Genomic DNA, 16,133 nt, shown 5'->3' on the forward strand with positions numbered 1-16,133 from the left:
CATTTAATAAAGGTGTTTGCAAAGTCCTGGGCAAATCTTCCAAATATCCCCTCGTGCCATAATATCACATAATTGTCTGATTAAAGACAATAAGGCGACTGACAAAGAAGCTCCGATTGGTCCCTTGAGTTACTAGGTTTTTCTGTTGTATCTACGGGTTATGTGGTAGTTGCTAGGTCCTGCCACGCGCGTAACAGCTTACTTACGGAACAAATTACAATATCGCATACACTAATGTAAAGCATATCACCTAGGAACTCCAAAATTATTATCAGCTCAGTTTTGACCAAAATTGAGTTACTGGGTTTTGCCTTTGACGGGAGATTGACTGATGCATAACCTGAATATGTTGGTGACTGACATGAGGCCACTACCAATGGTGGAGGATGAAGGTTTTAGACTAATGATTCACATCCTCAACCCTGGTTACACTCTTCCCTCGTGGACCCATTTTACCTAACTGATGGAGAGGATGTACGAACAGACATTCCAAGCAGTGTAGACTGACATAAAAGCCACCGGGAGCAAAATTGCTCTCACTACTGATGTGTGGACAAGTGTAGCCACAGAAGCCTACCTTGGCATTCCATGCCATTACATTGGAGACCAATGGAACAGAGGAAAGACATTGAGCATCCAACATTGCAGAATGGTTGGAATAGGTAGTAGCCAGGTTTGAAATCCCCCCCAGGTAAAATTAATGCTATTCTGCATGACAATGGTGCACTTTATAAACTTTTTTTTTTTTTGTAACATTAACCTTGTTTTATTTGTCAAGTTGAAAGAACATGGTGCCTGTATGCTGTTTTTTTTCCTCAATAAAACACTGGAAAGGATAGACATGTAGTTTGTCTCTTTTATTCAATTACTAATTGATTAATCCAAGTAATATATATATATTAGGGCTGGGCGATACAGCCTTTTTTTTAATGTCTCGATATTTTTGGGCCATGTCACAATACACGATATAAATCTCCATATTTTGCCTTAGCCTTGAATGAACACTTGATGCATATAATCACAGCAGTATGATGATTCTCTGTGTCTACATTCAAACATTCTTCTTCATAATGCATATATATATGCTACTTTTAAACTGTCATGCAGAGAGGGAAATCCCAACTAAGTCAATTTAGCAAAAGTGTATTTATTAAACAGTGGCACAAACATTCATGTCATTTCCAAAACACAAAGTGCAAGATTGTCATAGAAATTTTAAAACAAGCTATGAGTGCACTTTTGTGCATGATGTCACCAAGATGCCTTTTAAAAACAACACTAAATCAAAGTGCACTTTTTGTACAGAACGCCACTACAATAGTTTAAAACAAATAAAGTGCACTTTTGTGCATGTCACACAACACATTTCAATAAGTGTCAAATAAAAATGAGCAGCATTAAAGTAAATCAAATAGTGTATGTCCTTCGCTCTGTGGTAGGTTCCTGCGGACGTTTTCTTCTGTTGTAGACAATTTTTTTCCATACGGTGTTAATCTATAAATTGTTGCTTCGGCATTTTGTTGGTGTGGCACCGAACGGAGATGTTGACATGCGGAGTTTCAAGCACTCTTCATTCTCTAGCGGGTGACCTTTGAAATGATGCTACAAATTAGCAGTGCTGCTACTTTTTGTAGCAACACTTTTTTTGCATAGTTGTTCAACATATTCCTGCTCTAAGCCAAACCACCGCCGGACGATGTATCGATATATCGCCCAGCCCTACTGCTACTACTTCCGTACCTATGAAAATTGATCATTTCAACATTGGCGGTAACTTATAAAAACTGAGAAGGGCTGAACAAAAATGGCACTGAAAAGGAAATTATATACTGCAGGGTACAAGCTGGAAGTAGTGAAATATGCAGCTGTTGTTCACTCTTCTTTATTTATTTTAAATTGCCTTTCAAATCTCTATTCTTGGTGTTGGATTTTATCAAATAAATTTGCCCAAAAAATGCCACTAATACTCTAGTGCGACTTGTGTTATTTCCGTCTTTATTAGGCATTTTCGGCTGGTGCGATTTATACTCCAGAGCGGCTTATAATACAAAACCCAAAACCAGTGAATTCCGTATACCAAATTTCCTTGAATTGCCACCGGGTATATAGTATGCGTCTCCCTTGAATTATTGTCGCGTCAGACTCGTTTCGCAAAATAATTAGCGCATGCTTAACATTACCGCCGGCTCAGGATTAATATTATATTTATTATATTAGCGCATGTCTAAAATTTCCGCCGGGTCAAACTCGTTTCGCAAAATAATTAGCATATGCCTAGAATGTCTGCCGGGTCAAACTCATCCTGTCACGCGATGACATGACCAGTCATCATTTTCCTAATGGAGGAGGCTGATTTCAGTAATTTAAAATGGCAAAAAAGGGAAGAAGATTAAGAGCTATTCAGTAGGATTTAAGGTCCAAGCTATTGAATATGCTAAAAACAATAGTAAGCAGCTATGTTTTATTAATATACCGTAGCTACGTGTGTCAAATATGAGTCTTTAAATGACTGCCGCCTCCTGGTGGTAGAGGGCGCTAGTGAGCCTTCTTGCGACTACGGTACTCAGCTGCAGAAGAAGTGACCACAAGCAGCAAGTGTTGTGATGTTATGAGCCAGGGAATATAAGAACTACACTACCCAGCATGCAACAGCAGTGACGAGCATGCGCAGTAGCCCGGAAAAGTGTTGTATGTCGCCATGCTGGCGAATGTTATGAGCACGCTGTGAAAGTAAACGTCAAGACTCAGCCAACACGCCTCGTCTGCATTATTTACAAATAGACTCACAACACAAGAGTGAGCAGCGATAGTTTATTTTTTCCTTTAGTTTGCACTTTTAACATGGAGGATTACATTTCTAAAATAAAACTGTTTTCTAAACTGGACTTTCAATCGAAGCAGGAGGAAATAAAGGAAGATTTCCATTGAGACAGAGAGACTTTTAAAACTGAAGAAAGATAAGGAAGACTTCTATAAACAAGTTATCGATGCTTTTGATCAGAAGGAGCTGCGCATAGACTTCATTTATAAGTAAAGGTAAGACCATAATAGGGCTGGGCGATAAAACAATAACAATATATATTGCGATAGACATGTGATCAATATCAGTAGAAAATGGGGTCGATAGAACGTTCGATAATTTCACTGAGTTCCGTTAGAAAAAAATAGGAAGAAAGGGCGATGCGGAATCGCACGGCATTGTGGGGGGTGTAGGCAGAGGAAAGGCTTTGGCGTCTCGACCTATCACGGCTGAGCCTGAACCGCAAGACAATCTAGGAAGTGCTAACAGGAAAAAAAAAAAAAAGCAACAATGGCTAGCTGACGACGATTAGTGATACGAAATAAAAAAAATACTGTAAGACATGTTTGTTTCTGTTTGCTTAATGTGACTTATTTATTTGCATATATTGTTACCAATATGGCTTTAAAGCCTGAGTTGTACACTACTAATTTCTTAATTACAATATTTTGCACATTTTGTTGGATTAAGCTTTTATTTAATGTCATTATTTGCACATCGAACAGTATTTTCATTTATTTGACTGTTTTTCATAATGCTGACCTTGTTCTAAAGGTCAAAGGTTATATCTAAAATAAAAGTATTTAAATTCAGCCTTTTTTCTCCTGGTCTTTATTTAAAATAGTTTTTTTTTTAAATCAATAATTATCGTTATCGACTGATATGAAACACTTATATCGTGATACATTTTTTAGTCATATCGCCCAGCCTTAGACCATAACGTTTTTTTTATTAAATGTGCTTTTCATGATGGTATCTGTGATGTATAAGAATATATATAAGAACAATATAATAATATATGTATATATATAACAATATAAGAACTACACTACCCAGCATGCAGCGGTCGTGACGAGCATGCGTTGTATGTCGCCATGCCGGCAGCTATAATGTTGTTATGAACACGCTGTGAAAGTAAGTGTCAAGAACTCAGCCAACAAGCCTCGTCTGCATTATTTATAAATAGACAGACAACACAGTATCCTTACATCACACTCTAATTTATAAGCGCAGGCCTAAATTCACCGCATGCATTTGGTAAGCGCCGGAGTGAGAAGAGGTTTTAAAATAATTAGCGCGTGCTTGCCTTTACCGCATGCCTTTGGTAAGCGCCGGAGTGAGAAGAGGTTTTAAATCAATTAGCGCCTCGGCGGCAATTCAAGGAAATACGGTAGTCATTTTGTATATTGCACAGAGACAAACCCGCGATATATATTGAGTATATCCATATATCGCCCAGCCCTAATCATATATATATATATATATATACACATATCAATTCATCCATTTTCTACCACTTATTCCCTTTGGGGTCACGGGGGGGGGGGGGCGCTGGTGCCTATCTCAGCTACAATCGGGCAGAAGGCGCGGTACACTCTGGACAAGTCGCCATCTCATCGCAGGGCCAACACAGATAGACAACATTCACACTCACAAACTAGGGCCAATTTAGTGTTGCCAATCAACCTATCCCCAGGTGCATGTCTTTGGAAGTGAGAGGAAGCCTGAGTACTCCACACAGAAAGATCCCGAGCCCAGCATTGAACTCAGGACTACTCAGGACCTTCGTATTGTGAGGCAGACGCACTAATATATATATAAATATTATACACACACACTTTATATATACATATATATATACATACATACATACATACATACAGACACACAGGCATGCTTTGGAGCCCCTGCCTTGAAAGAAAATAATGTTTGCCTTGGTGTCCTAAAATATTAGCCCTCCTTTAAGGCAACACTTGCCTTGGCCATCAAGTCCCCTTATTGACAGAATGCTGTGCATATTTGACACCATTACAGGCATAGCTTGCAAGCACCGCCTGTCAATTTTACAGCGTCACCTGTCATTGATTTCCTGCAACGTCAACAAAGGCTCAAAGTCCGAACTGTTGTCAACCAAGTAGACAGGCATCTTGCATCTGCGCTTCCCAGGATGACCTCACAGGAGTTACTCACTTCGCTGTGGGCAGGTGCATAAACAATCTGGTCACTGAACTCTGGGCCCCCCACAGCATAAACCTGACGGGCATAAAAGGCAAACAGATATCTCCCTCACCTCCCCTGAGGGCTGTTGCTATCCCCACCCTGCTCTGAGCAACATGAGGCACCGAGGTGAAGTAACCAGACACCAGGCAACATAATCAGCATGTATGCATGGGGGGTGGGGGGGAGACCACTTGTCTCCCAGACACGAACAGTGGACAGAATGAAGCCAAAGGACAAGGCAAGGAGAGGCTAAAAAGAGAGAAGTCTGCTAAATAACAATCAGCAACCTAAAAGCTGGCAAAAATGCTCCTGCTTGACATTCTTGGCCTTCATCCGTGGACATTCACGCAGAGCAGGAAAGAGCCGCAATCAGCCTGCACCCTCCTCAGGGAGTTTCGGAGGGAATGCTCAGCTCCCGACTATGAACGGCTGCCAAGTCTTGCTGGTAATGACAAGATCAGAATACAGACTTGTCTCTCTCTGATACATCACAAGGTGTGTGGAGCAAGGTCCAAATAAAAAGGAAAAAAAAAAAGCTTTTGTCAGTTGAAGTTAAAAGTGCAACGCTATGATTCACCTGTTCAAACAACGCAGGTAGTTTTTTTGTTGGACAGTCATGCAAACAAATGTTCCACAATTGAAGTTGGCTTTTGAGTAAAAGAAAAACCTAAAAGAGCGGTCCAAACACTAATGGCACCCATTATCAAATATTTACTAAATGCTGGACATGTTTTAATCCCAAAACTTTACATACAAATTAGAATCAACAACTAGTTAGTTAGTGTTATTACACCGTTAGCCGCTGATGTCACAGGAAAACATAATTTTCTGATAGTTTTTTGGGGATCTTTCTTACCTATGATTAAGTCCAAATAACACAAGAGAGATTAGGGCTGGGCGATATATCGCGGGTTTGTCTCTGTGCGATATAGAAAATGACTATATTGTGATATTGGAGTATACGTTCTCACGCAGTTGCTTTTAGCTGCTGGCATTAAACTGCATGCCTCTTTCTTGTTTCTCCTTCTCACAGAGACATAAAACAACTTTAACACTGTTACAAATATGCGCCACACTGTGAACCCACACAAAAGCAAGAATGACAAACATTTCGGGAGAACATGCGCACCGTAACACAACAAACAGACCAAATATCCAGAACTCCTTGCAGCACTAAATCTTCCGGGACGCTACAATATACACCCCCTGCTACCCCCGACAACCCCCTCCCAACCTCTTCATGTCCCAGATTCCAAGCTGCTGTTTTTAGGCATATTAAAAAAAAATGTATGCACTTTGTGACTTCAATAATAAATAAGGCAGTGCCATGTTGGCATTTTTTTCCCCATAACTTGAGTTGATTTATTTTGGAAAAACTTGTTACATTGTTTAATGCATCCAGTGGGGCATCACAACAAAATTAGGCATAATAATGTGTTCATTCCACAACTGTATATATCGGTATCGGTTAATATCGGAATCTGTAATTAAGAGTGGGACAATATCTGAATATCGGCAAATAAGCCATTATCGGACAACTCTCGCTGTACTGTTACAGAGTAAACATGGTCGGCCATGTGTACCAAAAAGAGTGTGTATTTCGTGCGATCCATCCGTGTTAATTATTCACAAGCGCACCTTGATAAAAGATGAGATGTGAAACATGAGCTCCTTTATTCAAGCTCAGACTTTTTAAAGCACTTCATACACAAGAGGCATCTTTTTTTCTCTCTCTTCTTGAACAAAGGCGGCCCAATGGGAGGAATACGAGACAGCTAATAGAAACTGGGACTATTCTGAAGCTGCCTGTCCTCATTAGACTTTTTTATTTTGTGGGGACAGTGGCTTCTCCTCTGATCCAGTTACATAACACATACTTGTAATACGAGTAGTTTTGCAGGCAGTCGAAGCCTTTGGATGCACTATACCTACTACCCCCCTCCCCAATAACCCTCGGCATGTTGAGCTTTCCTCCATATGATCATACATTTCTTACTGTATGAGGAGGAACACTAAGATTATCTGCCGTCCGTCCAGAAGTCAGTCATTGCCGACTCTTCAGTTATCTGGGCACCTTGCCAACAATTAACTCATACTTTCCCGAAACCAACCAACCAACCCACCGTCCTTGAACAGCGCGTTGGGGGTTTCTTCTGGGCCAAAACTCAAAGCACACACCAGCGTTACTGGGGAGAAGCCTTGGGTCAGCAGAAGGGCATGCAGGAAGTCAATGATTAGCGAGCCCTCATCTTGTATGTTTGAAGTAGTTAACTATTGTACACGGAGAGGTGGTCTTCCTTGGCTCACAAGGACGGTTTAAAATACAGAACCAGCAACATGACATTGCGTGGTTACTGAAAATCCACTCCTGCAAAGGTTACCCAAACTTAGGATCCGAGATTTGTTGATGGTCAGGGCTTATTACAACAATTCTACTTCGTTGATCATGTTCAAGCAAAGATAGCGAAGCAATTCAATCAATTGTTGTAACCCTTGAGATGGATTGTGGACAAGCAGTGGAACAAATATATGTTTTATGTTTTGCATTCTGTGCCCCTTACTATTTTGAAAATGAATCAAACCATGGCTTTAATACTAAAGTACGTACTGTAACATTCCTACTGTGGACGTTTTGTGCCCTTCAGTTTATGATTCCCATGAATGAATATTAGGGGTATTTGTATTGAACCGTTTCGGTACGGGGGTTTCGGTTCGGTGGTGTACCGAACGAGTTTCCACATGAACATATTAAGTAGCGTAGCGTACCGCACGTTGTGTAAACATTGCACACCAAGGCACAACACACGGCATGCTAGCAACGACTGGGCTACGATAGACCGACCATACGTCCTCTTTTCAACGGACATGTCCTCTTTCGTGGGGCTGTCCGGGAGGCGTTTCTTAAATGCCTCAAATGTCCGACATTTTGAGTTAGGATTGCGTGTATTTTCAATGCACGTTCAGGGTTAAGAAGGGGTTAAAAAAAAAAATTGTGTGCGCTGCAGCATTCGTGAGGGAGGGGCAGAGACAGAGAAAGTGAGAGAGTTATGATAAACGCGCATACGTCGCCAGGCTCTGCTTTTTATCCATAGATTTATGAGATTTAATTTTTTATTATCTAAAGCAGAGGTGTCAAAAGTGTGCCCGGCCATTTGCCCACGGCACATTCTAAAATACTAACATACTATTAAAATAAACAAATACATAACAAAACTGAAATAAAAAAAGCCTAAAGGTTAAATGTAATTTAGAAAAAGTTGCAATGTTGACTAATAAAACAAAGCTGTTTTTTCTTCTTTCAAACTGTCATTGCTCAAAACATAATATTGAATCAAAATCAATGTTATTATGAATTTTATGACCTATCCAAGTTTCCGATTACTTCACTTCAAATATTCTACTAAGAACAATATTTTTAGTGGAAGATTTTGAAAATTTGGTAAATAAATTAACACAACATTTATATTTTGTTGTCTTCTTACTGTACCGAAAATTAACTGAACCGTGCCCTCTAAACCAAGTTACGTACCGACCCGAAATTTGTGTGTACCATTACAACCCTAATGAACATATATATATATATATATTTTTTTATTATTTTTTTTAAACATCTTTTCTTCGGATTTCACAAGGGACTACAGGCCTTCAATTTTCCCACAAAACGTCATGTTTTCTACAAGAGTGCTTCGATACTGCAGTGATATGTTTATGTTAGACTACAGGGATCTGCCCATGTTTAAAAAAAGTCAGGTTTCACCAATAATCTATCTACAAAAAAAGGTGAATTCATGCTAAACTTCTCTTTAAATGATTAAAAATGCAAAAGTAATTAATTCATACTTGGGATGCATCGCGGTTTGTCTCTGTGCGATATAGAAAATGACTATATTGTGATATTGGAGGAGACGTTCTCACAAATTTTCTTTTAGCTGCTGGCATTACACTACAGGCTTTATTCACTCTTGTCTCGTTACAGACAGCAAGCGCATTTTCTTACATACGTCACATACGTATACGCCCTCGCGGAGCAAAGAGGTAGCAGCATGGGTAACGTTAGTTGTGGTGCGAGCGGTAGTACGGGAGAAAGAAGGTGCAAATCTGGTAACAAATGAAGGAAGTGGGAAAATGTCAAACAGACAACCGCAATTTGTCAAGTGTGGGGCAAAAGCGTTGCTACAAAAAGTAGCATAACTGCTAATTCATAGCATAATTTTTTACTTGACACTTATTTAAATATCTTGTGTGACATCATGCACAAATGAGCACTTTATTTGTTTTAAACTATTGTAGTGGCATTCTGTACAAAAAGTGCACTTTAATTTGGTGTTATTTTGTCATCTTAGTGACAAAATGCACCAATAGCTTGTTTTAAAATGTCTCTGACAATCTTGGACTTTGTTTTGGAAATGACATGAATGTTTGTGCCACTGATTCATAACTGTTTAATAAATACACTTTTGCTAAATTGACTTAGTTGTGATATTCCTCTCTGCATGAAATTTTAAAAGTAGCATATATTAATGCAGTATGAAGAAGAATGTTTGAATGTAGACACATAGAATCATCATACTGCTGTGATTATATGCATCAAGTGTTCATTCAAGGCTAAGGCAAAATATGGAGATGTATATCGTGTATGGCGATATGGCCTAAAATTTACAAGATATTAAAAAAAGGCCATGTCGCCCAGCCCTAGCTGCAACTAACAATTGTTGTTTAGTCAACTGGACTCTCACTATTAGGTTAGATCCACCATGGACTGGACTCTAACAGTATTATGTTAGATCCACTATGGACTGGACTCTCCCAGTAGTATGTTAGATCCACTATGGACTGGACTCTCACTATTATGTTGGATCCACTATGGACTGGACTCTCACTGTTATGTTGGATCCACTATGGACTGGACTCTCACTGTTATGTTGGATCCACTATGGACTGGACTTTCACTATTATGTTAGACCCACTATGGACTGGACTCTCACAGTATCATGTTAGATCCACTATGGACTGGACTCTCACTATTATGTTAGATCCACTATGGACTGGACTCACACTATTACGTTAGATCCACTATGGACTGGACTCTCACACTATTATGTTAGATCCACTATGGACTGGACTCTCACACTGTTACGTTAGATCCACTATGGACTGGACTCACACTATTACGTTAGATCCACTATGGATTCGACTCTCACAATTATGCTAGATCCACTATGGACGGGACTCTCACACTATTATGTTAGATCCACTATGGACTGGACTCTCACACTATTATGTTAGATCCCCTCTGGACAGGACTCTCTTACTATTATGCTAGATCCACTCGAAGTCCATTGCACCAGTCGCCCTGCGGTCCCCTCCAAGGTTTGTCATTGTCATCCCATTAGGTTGAGTTTTTCCTTGCCCTGATGTGGGATCCGAGAATGTCGTTGTGGCTTGCGCAGCCCTTTGAGACACTTGTGATTTAGGGCTATATAAGTAAACATTGATTGATAGGTCTGAGGTCTCCCGTCAATCTCACAACAGGTGTGTCTTATCAAATGATGAATGGATTATATTTATATAGCGCTTTTCTACCTTCAAAGTACTCAAAGCGCTTTGACACTATTTGGGGCGGCGTGGCGTAGTGGGTCGAGCGGCCGTGCCAGAAACCTGAGGGTTGCAGGTTCGCTCCCCGTCTATTGACATACAAATTGCTGCCGTTGTGTCCTTGGGCAGGACACTTCACCCTTTGCCCCCTGTGCCGCTCACACTGGTGAATTAATGATAGGTGGTGGTTGGAGGGGCCCTAGGTGCAAACTGGCAGCCACGCTTCCGTCAGTCTACCCCAGGGCAGCTGTGGCTACAGATGTAGCTTACCACCACCAGGTGTGAATGAATGATGGGTTCCAACTTCTTTGTGAGCGCTTTGAGTATCTTACAATAGAAAAGCGCGATATGAATCTAATCCATTATTATTATTATTATTATTACAAGCGCCCGAAATGAGTTTCCTCCGCCGTGTGGCGGGGCTCTCCCTTAGAGATGAGGTGGTTCGGGCATCTGGTCAGGATGCCACCCGAAAGCCTCCCCAGGGAAGTGTTTAGGCCACGTCCAACCGGTAGGCGGCCACGGAGAAGACCCAGGACACGTTGGGAAGACTATGTCTCCCGGTTGGCCTGGGAACGCCTCGGGATCCCCCGGGAAGAGCTGGACGAAGTGGCTGGGGAGAGGGAAGTCTGGGCTTCCCTGCTTAGGCTGCTGCCCCTGTGACCCGACCTCGGATAAGTGGAAGAAGGTGGATGAATGGATGATTTTACCAGTCCGGCCCACTTGGGAGTAGATTTTTCCCCATGTGGCCCCCGATCTAAAATGAGATTGATACCCCTGCCATAGCCCCAACCAAGGGTGAGGTGTCTTGTTCAAGGACACAACGGGCGCGATTGGTAGAAGGTGGGGATCGAACCAGGAACCCTCAGGTTTCCAACGTAAAAGAAAGCATTGCATGGACTTGATATTTTCATTATGGTCGTCACATCCCTCAAAGAGGTTGAAATGTAAAAAGAAGCGAGCTGACACACACACACACACACACACACACACACACACACACACAGACACACACACACACACACACATTGGACCACACCTGAGAGTGTCCCCACCTTAGTTACGTAACCCGCACTTTTACGTGCATATGTCACGTGAGTGTGTGTGTGTCTATAGAGGCGGCTACTTAATCCACAGTCAAATGCGTCGAAAATAAGGCGATTAAATCGAATCGACGTGCTTTAATTACAGCGAGTATTAACCCACCACTTGAAAAGGCGTACTTAAAAAATAAATACATGTGTTTGTAGTCGAGTCCAATTGTGTTTGTATTGTTTTAAACAGAAGCTAACTGGCTAACACCTCCAAAGGAACCGCAGGTTGCCGCTGAATAAAGCCGCGGTGTAAACACTTGTTGTACCAAAACATTTATAATTCATTGCTTTTTTTTTTAGAGGGGTGTTCGAACACGCCTTACCTCAGCGGGAAAGAAGGGTAAAGTTGAGCTGCTCAAAGCCGGTAGTTCGCCCGTCTTCCCCCGGCCATGAGCGACTTCACGCGGCTGTTGTGCGGCTGTTGTGCGCCAGCCCATCCCCCATCCCCTCCACCCGGCCCATTAAAGTTGCTCGCTTCAGCCCTATCCCCCCACCTTCGCCTCTCGACTACCACTTTCGTCCGCAGGAAATCACTGAAATCTCCCCGTGTGTCGGCGAGCGGTGGCGGGCAGCCGACAAGTGCTGAGGAAGGGCAGCGGCGTTGGTTTGCCCGCCTTACGCACTAGCCTGCGTGCTAATGCAAGCCCCGCCCCTTACGCACAAGCCTGCGTGATTACGCACAGGCCTGCGTGCTGACACTAGCCCCGCCCCTTACATCCCAGCCTGCATGCTGGCACTAAGCCCCGCCCCTCAACCTCAGTGCCGGTCCTGAAGGGAGCCCTGTGGTCTTCTCACGCCGGAGTGGAGCGCGCATCCGCGGCCAGGTCCGAGCTGCATGCGCGGTGTGACCACCCATTGTTGCTGCTGGTGTCTAGTGTATTAGTGGCATCTTTGTTCAACACCAACTTAGTAGTAATGCGATGGACAACACTGACGTTCCAAATGAATTCTCGGAAAATATATAACGTTTTATTTTTGTTTTACGCTACAACAGGGGTCCCCAAACTACGGCTCGCGGGCCGGACACAACCCGCCAGTATCCAAAATTCGGCCGGCGGGGAGTCTCCAGATAGAATTATTTTTTTAAAAATATGTTTTGTTTTTTTTGTTTTGTTTTAAATTATATATATTTTTTTAATCTGTCCTTTCTAATCCATTTTTTTTACATCTTGTTATTCTCAGTGTATCCTAGCAGCTTAGGCAAATCATATTGTCTTAAAACGCATTTTCCCATCGATAACGTGACATAATCGCGGCAAGTCAATTTAATATATTATATATATATATATACATATATATATAGAGAATATATATATATATATGTTTGTGTATATATATATATATATTTATACTATATATACCTACACACATGTATATGTGTGTAGATATTTATGTATATATATATATATACACATGTATAGATATATATATAGTAAATATATATATATATGTGTGTGTATATATATATATATATATATATATATATATATATATATTTATTTATACTATATATACCTACACGCATGTATATGTGTGTAGATATGTATATATATATATATACATATATATATATATATATATATATATATATATATATATATATACACACACACATTTATATACGCGTGTGGATATATATATATACATATATATCAACACACATATATATATAAAATGTGTGTGTGTGTGCATATACATATATACACATACACACATATATATATGTGTGTATGTATATACATATATATCTACACACACATATATATGTGTATGTATTCATATATATGTATACATATATATACATGTATATGTATGTATATGTGTATATATATATAAATGATAAATGGGTTGTACTTGTATAGCGCTTTTCTACCTTCAAGGTACTCAAAGCGCTTTGACACTACTTCCACATTTACCCATTCACACACACATTCACACACTGATGGAGGGAGCTGCCATGCAAGGCGCTTACCAGCACCCATCAGGAGCAAGGGTGAAGTATCTTGCTCAGGTCACAACGAACGTGACGAGGTTGGTACTAGGTGGGGATTGCACCAGGGACCCTCGGGTTGCGCATGGCCACTCTCCATATATATATATATATATATATATATATATATATATATATATATATATATATATATATATATATATATATGGGAACTTTGGACGTCGTTTTCTCCGAAACAAAGAGGAAAAGAACCATCTAGGCTGTTATAGGCACAAAATTAAAAAGCCAGCATGTGTGATGGTATGGGGGTGTATTAGTGCCCAAGGCATGGGTAACTTACACATCTGTGAAGGCACCTTTAATGCTGAAAGGTACATACAGGTTTTGGAGCAACATATGTTGTCATCCAAGCAACGTTATCATGGACGCCCCTGCTTATTTCAGCAAGACAATGCCAAGCCACATGTTACAACAACGTGGCTTCATAGTAAAAGAGTGCAGGTACTAGTCTGGCCTGCCTGTAGTCCAGACATTGAAAATGTGTGGTGCATAATGAAGGCTAAAATATGAGAAGGGAGACTTTTGAACAACTTAAGCTGTACATCAAGCAACAATGGGAAAGAATGGCTTGATAGCTAGCAGCTAACGTCCATTTGGAATCGGCAGTGTTTTAGCTACTTCGAAATCACTAATCCTCGCCTCCATGGCGACAAATAAAGTACGTATCTTACAATTAGCATTATCACTGCAGGACGAGGAATAGTTAAACATGCTTCACTACACACCGTAGGAGAATACAATAGTTCACTGGCATCATCGTTAACAAAAGCTAGCGTGCCTGAATGTAAACAAATGCCAGATGGATATACACCTGACATCCACTGTAATGATAACAAGTACAAGAGCGTATCTAGTCGATGCTACTATGATTACATTGATACTTTTTTAAAATGTACATTATGTTACTAAATTCAGGAAATACTGTATGACCCTGGACACATGAGGACTTAAATTATGACCAATGTATGATCCTATAACTACTTGGTATCGGATTGATACCTAAATATGTGGTATCATCCAAAACTAATGTCAAGTATCAAAGAAGAGAAGACTAAGTGATTATTACATTTTAACAGAAGTGTAGATAGAACATGTTGAAACAGAAAATAAGCAGATATTAACAGTGAATTAACCAGTAGATTAATAATATTTTTTTACAGTTTGTCCTTTATAATGTGTACAAAATAACAGATGTACAAATGACACATTATGTTACTGCATATGTCAGCAGACTAATTAGGAGTCTTTGTTTGTTTACTTACTACTAAAAGACAAGTTGTCTGGTATGTTCACAATTTTATTTAAGGACTAAATTGCAATAATAAACATATGTTTTATGTTAAGATTTTTTGTCAATAATACTATGATTGCATCGATATGTTTTTGCATCACAAAATCTTTTTTGTTTTTTCTTAAATGTTTATTATGTTTATAAATTCAGAAAATAAGTCCCAGGACAAATGAGGACTTAAATTATGAGCATTGTAAGATCCTGTAACGACGTGGTATCGGCTCGACACCTAAATGTGTGGTATCATCCAAAACTAATGTAAAGTATCAAAGAAGAGAAGAATAAGTGATTATTACATTTTAACAGAAGTGTAGATAGAACATGTTGAAACAGAAAATAATCAGATATTAACAGTAAATGAACAAATAGATTTATAATCCATTTTTTACAGTTTGTCCTTTATAATGTGTACAAAATAATAGGTGTACAAATGACACAATATGTTACTGCATACGTCAGCAGACTAATTAGGAGTCTTTGTTTGTTTACTTACTACTAAAAGACAAGTTGTGTAGTATGTTCACTATTTTATTTAAGGACTAAATTGCAATAATAAACATATGTTTTATGTTAAGATTTTTTGTCGATACTACTATGATTGCATCGATATTTTTTGCATCACAAAATCTTTTTTGTTTTGTCTTAAATTTATATTATGTTTATAAATTCAGAAAATACGTCCCTGGACAAATGAGGACTTTGACTATGACCAATGTATGATCCTGTAACGACTTGGTATCGGATCGATAGCTAAATGTGTGGTATCATCCAAAACTAATGTCAAGTATCAAAGAAGAGAAGAATGGGTGATTATTACATTTTAACAGAAGTGTAGATAGAACACGTTGAAACAGAAAACAAGCAGATATTAATAGTAAATGAACAAGTAGATTAATTATATATTTTTTACAGTTTGTCCTTTATAATGTAGACAAAATAATAGGTAGATAAATGACACAATATGTTATTAAATAGGAGTCTTTGTTTGTTTACTTGCTACTAAAAGACAAGTTGTCTATTATGTTCACTATTTTATTCAAGGACTAAATTGCAACAATAAACATATGTTTCATGTACACTAAGATTTGTTGTTCAAATAAAGGAAAAAATGCCATCTTTTGT

General features: G+C 39.6%; 1 protein-coding gene across 13 annotated transcripts in view; it reads right to left on the reverse strand.

The window, feature by feature from the left end:
- Window positions 1-16,133, reverse strand: part of dlg3 (discs, large homolog 3 (Drosophila)) — a 216,508-nt gene that overhangs the window by 68,351 nt on the left and 132,024 nt on the right. The window lies entirely within an intron of this gene.

This window comes from Nerophis ophidion, linkage group LG05 (assembly GCF_033978795.1).
Source record: "Nerophis ophidion isolate RoL-2023_Sa linkage group LG05, RoL_Noph_v1.0, whole genome shotgun sequence".
NCBI lineage: Eukaryota > Metazoa > Chordata > Actinopteri > Syngnathiformes > Syngnathidae > Nerophis > Nerophis ophidion.